Here is an 11865-nt window from a genome sequence, read left to right on the forward strand (position 1 = left end):
GCAAGGGTCAACCACACCGGGCCCACCACTTGCTTTGTCTCCCCGATTAAGCTTACCCTAATCACACCTGGATTACCATAATCCAAGCAGTCAACACCTATAAATTGGCACTGAGAGGTCACTATCGGGGGGGGGGGGGGGCAGTCCATGAGAAGTCAACACTTGGTAGAGTGTAGTGGGAAGAGTTGACACTATCACCATCACGGGGAGGGGGCTTGTGTGTTGGATTTGCCTTGGGAATTGCACCATGCGAAGGGAGCCACGTCCATCTCTCGACTCCAATGGTCGATGCACACACGTATACACGCTCTTGGTAGCAAGCTTCACAATCATTGAGTCGTCTTAGAGAACGCACCAAGTAGTTTGCACCACCTCCTCTCCCTACCTCTCTACCACCACGGCGTGCCATTTGTAAATACTGCAGAAATAATTTTCGCTCACACCCCTGAGGGTTTTCATCATTTGCAAATCTCTCTCTCTCTCTCTCTCTCTCTCTCTCTCTCTCTCTCTCTCGGTGTGTAATTTTGCGGTGTTCATATCATCGTGGTTTGCGTCCTAGCCGCTCAAAGCTAGGTGGTGTCCCCTATTCGCTTTAACGTGTGACAGGTTCAAGGAGTGCCATTCGGCCCCCGGTGTTTTGGAGTCCGTCGGGGTTCGGGGTTCGCTTTGCTCCCGTCATTTGGTGCCCCCACGGAGGAGGGTTTTCTAAGACCCTTCAGTTTACAATGTTGAAAGTGACGCCCACTATCCATCATAGACGAATGGATGAAGGAATTTTCTAACTAGAGGACGAAAGAAGAGGAGACGAAGGAGGCACTAGCCGCCTTCATTGAGGTGCTATTGCCAGGCTGCAGTGTCGTCACTGTTCAAGAGGTAAATTCTCCATCTCGTGTTGCTCATTCTAACCATAAATTGAGAGCATTAGGTGGGAGGTCGGTGAAGTGCCATCACTGTTGTCAACCAAGAAACACTGTCAATGAATGCCAGCAAAATGAAGGCAGCGAAAGGGCTGAAATCGTCTACATTGACATTCATCGCGAAGAAGTCATTCACATCAAGGAAGGGAAGAAAACGGTGAGGCCTCTTTTCCCTAAAGAAACTGCAGTCAAAGTTATAACTCCAAAGTGGCCTAAAGGGGCTGCTCGAGCCAAAGGTAAGGAGAAGATAAGCCAGTCTGGAAACACATGACGTGGAAGGGAGAAGCATCTGGCCAAGCAAGTGCTTCAAGCTCAGAAAGCCGGGTTGTACCCAGCTTGCCAAAGAGGAAGTCATTCGAAGCTAAGCGGCGGAAGGTCGCCTACCAATTTGCACGACACATGCGAGTGCTACCAATCCACTTCGACAATCCTGAAGAAGAAGTGGTAAGAAGATTCCCATGTCCTAGGGAAGAGTGGTTCCGTTACTGTACAACTTATCCTAAAGAAGCTCTCTACCACGGGTGAAACCCAGTGGGCCGCGGACCGAGTTGCAACTGAATGGATTAGAATTCATGCAACACGCCGACTACAAAAATTACCTACAATTGCTACTAGCCAAGAGGCTCAGAGTGGTCAGACGCGTCTCCATCACCCCGTACGTGCCGAGCAACGAAGAAAAGGTAGAGCCCATGAAAGGCGACGACCTCTTGTGGATGTGCCGACTCATAAACACTGGCACGGTAAGAGTATAAGTAAGTATTCCACCCTCTCTGCATGATGGAAGACGGGCCGACGACATTCCCGTTCAGATTCATTCAGCATATGCATGTGAATATCTATGTAGATAGGAAAGTCTTCTACCAATAGAAGATTGTATACCTATTCGGTGCGGCGGTACTAGGAGAAATCTTCAATTCCCCGAACCCTATCATTCTCCCCATATTGGATTACCATCATTCCTTTAATGTTTCTATCTTTATCCTGTTTCAACCTACACACCCACCCCTGTAAAAAGCCGCTATGAGCCGCTACTATTGTTAATGTTTTTTTTTTAAAAAAAGGTTTGTAATTTCATGAGTCACTACCATGGCAAGTTTTTCTTTCCCCACGTTCAATGGAAAGAAGGGAGAAGATCTCACCATCAACTTTTTGGATGATTTTGACATTGCTTGTGTCGTCTCCAACAAAGATGACGACGCTTCACGACTTAGAATTTTTCCTCTACTGATGAAAGTAGAGGCCAAGTCCTAGTATAATGCATTGCCCCAGGCTACCAAGAATGCATGGGATGTGTCAAGAGCTGCTTTTGTAAAGAGGTTTGGTGGAGGCATAACCTCGGAGAAGCTATGGCAGCTACTAACAGAATTAAAGCAGGGAGGTCTGCTGGAGTATGCCACCTACGAGTCCAAATTTATGGACTTATGGGAGAGATGGGTTGCCTCACTGGAGGAAGGCGAAGGAGTGCCTAATTTCCTAAAGAAGGACCGTTTCATTGCTAGTCTATGGTCGCCTCTTAGAGAGAAGGTGAAGGGAAGGTTTCTTGCAACATATGAGTTGGCAGTCAAAGTAGCCCGCCTTAAAGACAAGAAGCTGCGCATGCAAGCAAGAGTAAACGAGTTAGAGGAAACAAGCTCAGCCCGACCAACCCCAGTGACTGCAACAACCAATCATAGAGTCCAATCGTAGAAGGCATCAGAAGAGCAACAAGACCTGTTGAGTCGTATCACCACCCAACTAGAGAGTTTATCTGTGCATCTGGTGCAGCAAGGGCATGCACCTGGCAGGAATCCAGAACAAGGAAGAGGACAACGAAGGCAAAACCAAGAGTACAACTGTTACAACTGCGGGGAAGATGGCCATGGAATGTACTACTGCCCACACCCGAGGAGGCAAAATTTCAATAGAGGGGGAGACAGAATCAGATCTCTCCGCCAAGAGCAAGACCACCACCACCTAGGCAACCAAGACCGATCCCATCGGTCCAAATCCTTCGACCACCTGTACAACAGCAACCACCACCCCAACCTCTCATTCCGCCACTACCCCCACCACCTGTTGTGAACCAAGCGGTGAGTGTTATTAGCTTGGAGGCTAAGGGAAGGTGAAGGTAGAAGAATCAATTTGAGAGAAGCACAAAGGGAAAGCGAAGGTAGAAGAAGTGGATGCTGTGGGAGTGAAGCGTGCCAGGCATGAGGAAGCATCTCAAAGAGAAGAGAAGATGAAAGGGAAGGCTGAGTCTAGCAAGCAAGCAACTAAACCACGGCGGAAGATAGACATCGTGGACTTCTCACTAGGTGAGTATGCAAAACCCTATGACTTAGTTCAAGATGTGTTAATGCAGGGCCTGAAGATAACTTGGCCCCAATTACTCCACCTTGCACCCAGAATGAGGAGGCAATGGACAAAAATGGTAAGTACCAGGAAATCAAGGCCCAGGATAGCTGGGGCTATCTCTGGAAGGGATCTCGACGACATCCTACCAACCATGGAGCTCAGATCAAGGGGCAACGAATCTCAAATGTATACATAGATTGTGGCGTGCAGATATGCTTCATGAGTGAAAATATGATGCACCATCTAGGTCTAGAGGTAAGTAGGCCGGCACCCTGCCGAGCCAAGATGGCAAACAATGTAAGAGTGAAATGCGTGGACATTGTAAATGCGGTAAAAGTGAAAGCATTCAATACAGAAGTGGAGGTAGACATCTTCGTCATGCCACACAAAGGGGAGGGCTACCCCATCATTCTTGGGAGGCCTTGGTTTATGGCTATGGAAGCTAAACAAGACTGGAGCACTGGGATGATTCAAATGAAGGACGCTAAAGGGAAGTCCATATTCTATGACATGAGGACTGGAAAGCAGTGCAACATGATCTTGGAAGCTTCAGAAGATGAGTCCACCAGCGACTACTCGTCTACCTCAGGAGGAGAGACGACCACCACCGATGAAAGTGACAGTAGCATCGAAGTGATGGGGGTCATTCTTAAAGACCCGAACAGATTGACACAATCTGAAACACCCTCGACAAAACAAGAGGGATCATTAGGTATGTAGTCCTTGGAGGATGCAGGTGAGTTACAAAAAATGCTCTCAAATGAGTTGACCAATGAAGAAAGGAAGGAGTATGTCTCCATGCTAGGTAACTTCACTACTTTGTTCATTGATAGCTATGATAAGATCACAGGAATTACAGTAGTGCAACACCACATAAAACTCAAGGAAGGCAGTAAACCCGAAGTACAAAAGCTCAGGAGACTTGGAGTAATCCAACAAGAGGCACTGCTTAAAGAAGTGAGAAATTTTCTACAAGCAGGCTTCATCTACCCTCTCGAAGACTCAGAATGGGTCTCCACAGTAGTAGTCACGCCAAAAAAAAATGGTAAGTGGAGAGTCTGTGTGGATTATAAACCTCTCAATGCAGCCATGAAAAGGGATCACTTTTCCCTCCCATTCCAGGATGAAATACTCAATGAGGTGGCAGGTCACGAGTGATACACAATGTGCTATGGCTACTCATGATACTTCCAGATTAGCATTGCGGAGGAAGACCAAAAGAAGACAACCTTCATCACACCTTGGGGATGTTTTGCCTACAGAGTGATGCCGTTTGGCCTTACTAACGCCCCGGCCACATTTCAACGCTATGTGACTTTTGTTTTCTAGCCCTACTTTGTAACATCAATACGGGTTTTCATAGATGATTTTTGCATCTATAGCTCACGAGCCCTTCATTTAAGCAAAGTCTATGATGGCTTAACCAGGCTGCAAACCTTGGGTGGCCAGCTCAACGTGGATAAGTGTCACATTGGTGAAAGCAAAGTCACTCTCCTTGGTCATGTAATTTCAGCAAAAGGGATCGAGGCTGACCCTAGCAAGATTCAAGCTCTGGTATCTTTGTCGTCACCCACCACCGCTAAGTAGCTGGTTTCTTTCCTTCAGAAGGTAAGATACGTAAGCAATTTCATTCACTTGCTATCTCAAGTTCTCCTTCCCCTACAACAACTCACCCAGAGGGATGTCTTCTCATCGAGTGAAGCGAATGAGTAGCAGTTTACTGAGGTAAAGCAAATCCTAGCTAAGCTTCCCACTATTTCACCTCCTAAGTGGGACGAGCCATTTTATGTGAGTCCTAGTGTGGGAAGTGATACACTCGAAGCCGTGCTAATGCAAAAGGACCCCCAAACTTCTTTCATGCGCCCTATTTACTTCTCTAGTCGTGTCATGACCCCGTTAGAAAAGGGATTTACCGAAGTAGAACACATGGTTTTGGCACTAATGTTTGCTAACACAAAGTTCCGCTCCTATCTCCTGCCTAGACCCTTTGTAATCCTGATAATGGAAGAGGTTTTCCCATATGTAATGCGACACATGGATGTCTCATCTTGGATCTCAAAGTGGTTGATTAGATTACAAGAGTTTGACTACACCATGCAAGTAGAAAACTCCACCAGGGCTAGTTTGGCGGGAATTCTCACTCATCGCCATTATGAGAAGAAGCTGAAGGTCAACACGGAAGAAAAGAAAGAAACACCAATGGTATAGAGTCCTAGGCTAGAAAGAGCCCAATCTCTTTTCTTTGATTGAGCATACAAGAGAACAATGGATCAGTCTGCACAGTAGGCATAGTCATTTTCAATGAATAGCAAGAAAGAGTATTCTCCATCAGGCAGTTATTACACTCCCACTCCAACAATGAAGCAGAATATGCAGCCTTAATTCTTGGGTTGGAACAATGTATTTCACAAGGAATTCAACACCTAAATGTGTTTGGCGATGCTTTGCTTTTGATAAGGCAGATAAATGGCACCTGGGATTGTAAGAATCAGGTTTTACTTGGTCAACTCCGCCAAGTTAAGGACCTTCTAAAGAAGTTTGAAGCAGTGAAACTATTTCATGTCCCCAAAGCAGAAAATCAGGAGGCAGATGCTCTAGCCAAAGAGAGAATACAAGATGTTTCTGTAGGAGAAATCAAACTAAAACTACCCCTCTTCCAAGGTAGTGATGCTATGCCTAATGTCGTCAGTTTTTTAGATACTGGAGAATGTCCGGAAGGATACACCAAAGGCCATAAGCAGTGGCTAGTAAGGAAGGCTACTAGGTACCACCTTGTAAACGACCACTTGTATTGTAAGGGCAAGTTTGAAGCAATGAAACTATTTCATGTCCCCAGAGCAGAAAATCAGGAGGCAGATGCTCTAGCCAAAGAGAGAATACAAGACGTTTCCGTAGGAGCAATCAAACTAAAACTACCCCTCTTCCAAGGTAGTGATGCTATGCCTAATGTCGTCAATTTTTTAGATACAGGAGAATGTTCGGAAGGATACACCAAAGGCCAAAAGCAGTGGCTGGTAAGGAAGGCTACTAGGTACCGCCTTGTAAACGACCACTTGTATTGTAAGGGCAAGGATCAAATTCTCAGGCGGGTGCCAACCTCCAGAGAGATCACAGAGGTAATTTCAAGTTGCCATGATGGTGTCTGCGGCGGTCATTTTGCTCTAGACATCACCAGTAGGAAGATTCTACAAGCGGGATACTCTTGGCCTAGTTTGAATAGGGATGTACACCATTGGTGTAAAACATGTAAGGCCTGTCAAGTGGCCAGTGATCGCACCTTAACCTACAAGCCACAAACTCCTATCATCTCATATGGTCCATTTGAGAAATGCAAAATAGATGCAATCGGTCCTTTACCAAGGGCCCAATCAGGTAAAGTGTACATCATAGTGGGTGTAGACTACATGACTCGATGGGAAGAAGCAACAGCCACCACCCGCATTACAGCCCAAGAGGTAGCAAAGTTCATTTTTGAGCATATCTGTTGCCATTTTGGCACTCCTCTTGAGATAATATCAGATAGAGGACCAGGGTTCAAAGGTGATTTGGTGGGAGAACTGATGAAGAAGTTAGGCATTATATGCTGGCATTCCACACCATGCTATCCACAATGCAATGGTCTGGTAGAGAAGGTAAACGGAATGATTTGCAAAATCATCACAAAGCAGGGGAACAATCGCACAGGGGACTGGGATAAACATCTCTTGGCATCTCTTTGGGCCTACAAAACAACGTTCCGAACATCCCTAGGTTTCACCCCTTTCCATCTAGTTTATGGGAAGGAGGCAATTCTACCCATTGAGGTACAGATAGCCAGCTTACGAGTTTTGGCTAGCCAGGTACATCGTCCAATTGTAAATCTCCGAAACCACATCTTGGATCTGGAGAGACTTCAACTAGATAGGGAAAAAGCAATCAATCACCATGCAGCGTAGGCAGAACGACGCCGACTCACTTTCAATCAAGGGCTTAAAGAAAAGGGACTGGGAAAAGGTATGTTAGTACTGAGATACGACAACATATTTGACACTAGGAAGGATAAGAAATCTCAACCCAGATGGGAATGGCCATTCATCATCAAGAAACGCTATGACAACGACAGCTATAAGCTGATGGAAGCAGATGGAAGAATTCACAAGACTAGGGTCAATGGATGGAGACTGAAAAGGTATTTTCTTAGGTTTGATCCAGAATTCATGCTAGACATTCCAGAAGAAGGAGAACCCTCCAACTCTACGGCTGAAGATGCAGAAGAAGGGCTAGAAGCATGAATGCCTCTAGCCAAAGGGAGAGGGCTAATGATGGCCGATTTTTGAAAGTCAAAGAAAAAAAAGAAAAGAAAAACTTATTTTTCCTCTGTTGGGACCTTGGCGACACTATTGGAAGGCTCGGCACCACCTGGTCAATCCTCACGACACCTCTACGGGCATGGCACACCCCCCCCCCCCCCCCCCCCCCCTTCGATTGGCCGGCCTTATCACCCTCAAGCCCCCGCTTGTCTATACCCCAGCCTAGCCGGCCGCCCTCGGTTTTAGATACCCCTTCTCTCTTCCCTCGTAGTTTATTTCCCCTCGGCAGGCATCGGATGAAATAACCCCCCCCCCCCCCCCCCCCCCCCCCCCCCCCCCTCTCTCTCTCTCTCTCTCATTTTCCCTACATACCTCTCTCTAATATCCTCACCCTCTCTCACACTCTCATTCCCCCCCCCCTCACCCTCTCTCCCACCCTCTCCCTCTTTCTCCCCCCCACACCATTGACTTCTCCCCCCCTCCTCTCATCCTTGAGACACCATGCAAGATAGAGAATAGGACAACCCCTCCTCACACACTCTCTTCCCCCCCTCCCCCCCCCCCCCCCCCCCCCCCCCCCCCCATGGTGGGAACCCGCCCTATGGATTCCCTCTCTCTCTCCTATCCATGCCACCGCAATCTCTCTCTCTCTCTCTCTCTCTCTCTCTCTCTCTCTCTCTCTCTCTCTCTCTCTCTCTCTCTTCCGTTTCATCCCGAAGGCACAGCGCAAGAAGCCGGGGCCCAATGCTCTCCCATACTACACACTCACTCACCCTCACCCTCTCCCTCATCCTCTCCCTCACTCACCACCCCAATCCCCTCTCCCTCTCTCGCTCTCTGTTTTGGCACCACCTGCCCACCATCTCTCTCTCTCTCTCTCTCCCTCTCAGCCTGTACGGACGCAGCGCACATTTTCTCTCTCTCTCTCTCTCTCTCTCTCTCTCTCTCTCTCTCTCTCTCTCTCCCTCAATACACACACCACACACACACACACACCATCCCCCCCCACCCCCATCTTCGCATAGCTGCCGCTAGCCATCAACACACAGAGAAAAATATAAAAAACATATATATAATATATATAGATAAGCCCCCGTTCCCACCGCACGCTTGTGCATACATACAAATACACACACACGCACTCACGCATGCGCACCCATTTACATATATATATATATATATATATATATATATATATATATACACACACACACACACATCCGCCCACATGCACATACATACACACATATACACACGCGCATATACGCACATAAATATAAGGAAGAACGAAGGATTCCACGACTACGACGACAACGAAAAAGAAGGAGGACCCAAAACACGCGCCGCCAACAACAACAAAAAGAGGAAATGCGCCGAAGGCATGCCCCGGCGGACCCCGAAAAGAAGAACGCTGTACATTGACGCACCAGCAACACACCATTTGCCGGCAACACGCTGTCGTACTGTGGCACGTATATAGTGGGAATGGGCATTAAACAATTTATCTTGTGACTTTTTGATGCATAAGTATACTTCATATAATACTCATATGCATAAATAAAAGCTTTCTACCATACCTTAGTATTATCTTTGAAGTAATATAAATGTACATTACTATTAGAAAGTACTGCAAGAAAAATATCAATGATTGTGTCTCTTTTTGTATGGGGGAAAAGCATTTGTATATTTCTTCTAATATCTCAGCTATATCCTACCATATATAAATTATTTACTTCTTTTCATATTTATCTAATAATATAACCCTTCAATAATGCATACATTCTTGGATACATACAAGAGGGAAGGGCCTACTAGAAGACTTTATGAAAAGGAAGATCCAAAGCTTCTTGGACCATCCAATTTGAAAGTTCCGACCTAAGGGCATGGAGAAAATGCCAAAACCAAGTCAAGCTCTTTTAGTAGGCCAATTTTTCCTTTTGAAGCATGTCAATCCGATTTACAGGTCAAAAGTTACAAGGAAAAGAGTGAAAAACCCTCTCACAACTACACTGCAAGAAGAGATGGTAAACAGGTGAATCAAGTGAAAAGAGGTAATCTTGGTATTTTTCCATAAAATAAGATATTTGGAGGATAAAATACACAAGCATGTGAATGTGACACCTCAAAGATGCCTTGAAGGACAAGACACACAAATTGAGACCCCTTGCTAGAGCCACATAGAAGATGCCTAGGTGGGGCCCACATACATCATGCACCCACATGGAGACTCAACGACCAAAGATGCTGAATTTCATGATATTTTGAGTCCTAATATTGCCCATTTTAAGAAATATCCAAAGAACATTTGATTTGGGCTAACTCTTTAGCCTAATCAAGTGATTATGTAAAACATGGCTTCCTCACCTATAAAAAGGGCAACCTTCTCTTCATTGGGGGCAAGTTATGAGTGAGTGAGAATAGCTCAATTCCATAGTGACACACTCATCTTAGTACCACACTTTCTCTTGAAGAAAGGCTGAAGTCTTGCCTCATCTTCGCTCTCCATTAAGGTGGTGGCGATTGCTCTCATGTAAGATATATGTTGCTAGTTTTACTTTCATTTGCATATCTAGTCCAATACTTGTCTCTAACTCTATCTCTATCTCTCATTATCTATCTTTAATACCACCACCACACTTAGATCTATCTCTAATTCTATCTTACTCCTCCTTTGATCTTTCTTGTTGTATCCTAATTGTTTCATTGAAAGGCATTCAAGCAGAAACCTTGTCAATGTAATGGGTACAACCTTCTTGCGGGAAAAAATTATGTGCACAAGGTTAGTAACCATATCTTCATCTTCCACAAGCATCTCTCTCTCTTAAGGTTTTCATTATCTTCCACAAACTCTAGAATCTCCTTGCTACAGGTACTTCTCTCCCCGCAGTATCCTTATTGCCTAAGGGCAACAATAGGGCTTGGGAGAGAAGAGTCTCTTCTTCTTCTCCTTTCACTTCTTTCACACCTTTATCTTTGTGCATACTAAGTATATCATTGATGAATAACCATAATCCACATAGAGGTAATTTTTTTCAATTCCATTCAGTGAAATCTATTAGGGTCAACATTTGGATTAGTCGAAAGATTCACTTTCAACAACGCATAGTGTTTCTATTTGGTCCTGAAAGGATCAACGAAATACTTCTCTCACCAGATCTCATCATACTACCTATTATTGACTATGACTTCTCTTTTGATGTGAATGTGGTTATTTTATTATGAATCAAGAGGATTTGTACTCACAACTAATCCCAATCGCTAGACAAAACATATACATTATAGTAAGCACAAAGCTACAGTTCCAAAGAGCAATCCGTAGCTTATTTGGACAACAAAGCTGGCAAGCAACGAGACAACACCTTCAACTTCATTCCACTCGGTCTTTAGTCCTTGCTCAGCATCTTTATCTTCAAGGAGAAGCTCCAAATTTTCTTGAAACTCTTTACCTACGGATTGTAAGAAAAGATATGTCTTCTCTGTATCTAGTGTGTCCCTTTCTGTCCTGGTGAGTTTTGCATAGCGCCGCTCAAATTCCCTAAGTAGCTCTGTTATTGATAGTCCTTGCTTTGGGTTGACTACCCATTCTAAGAATGTCCTTTTGGTCACTCTCTCCGAGTCCTCCATGAAATGTTCCTCCTTTAAAGCTACTTTGAGCTCTTCCCAATTTCTCCCATGCCCATATTTAATTGCCCTAATATGCTCCCTAATTTCTGGAGCAACAACTAGCTCAAAGCTTTGAATCATCTCACCTTCTGACACGCGATGCATCTCCATCTCTTTCACATACTCGCGTAAGTACTTGGTTACATCTTTGCCATTGAACTGATCCATTCTATTGACGACCGCTTGTATGGTCTTCGTTGCTGAAATCTCCCTTCTTTTAGAAGCATGTTGTTGTTGCATGAACTTTGCAAATGCTTGAAACATTTTCATTGTTGCTGGGTCCAAATGCATACCTTGTTGCTCAACATGATCACCCATGGTTACGCACAAACTCTCACCCTGGCAGTTTCACGTCGGGTTCACCAAAAATATGTCAAGAAATTGGCGGTCTTTCCAGGAAGGCACCGGGCCTCTTGCTGTGAGAGTTTGTGAGGAAGCTCAAGGGTTATGAGAAGGAGCTAAGATGTAGATAACATAGCTTCTAGAGCTAAAGAAGAAATGTAGCCAAAGAAGCCGCTCACTTTTCCTTACAAACACACACGTGATGGAGAGAACTCATGAAAGATAGTCAGAACAAAACAAAAATGAAAACATCGAGATACGATCATATCTTATCATGGGTAGGATAAAAGGGTTAATGGATGAGTTAATGATATTGAGAA

The sequence above is a fragment of the Adiantum capillus-veneris genome, chromosome 10, assembly GCF_014529385.1.
Source record: "Adiantum capillus-veneris isolate H3 chromosome 10, ASM1452938v2, whole genome shotgun sequence".
NCBI lineage: Eukaryota > Viridiplantae > Streptophyta > Polypodiopsida > Polypodiales > Pteridaceae > Adiantum > Adiantum capillus-veneris.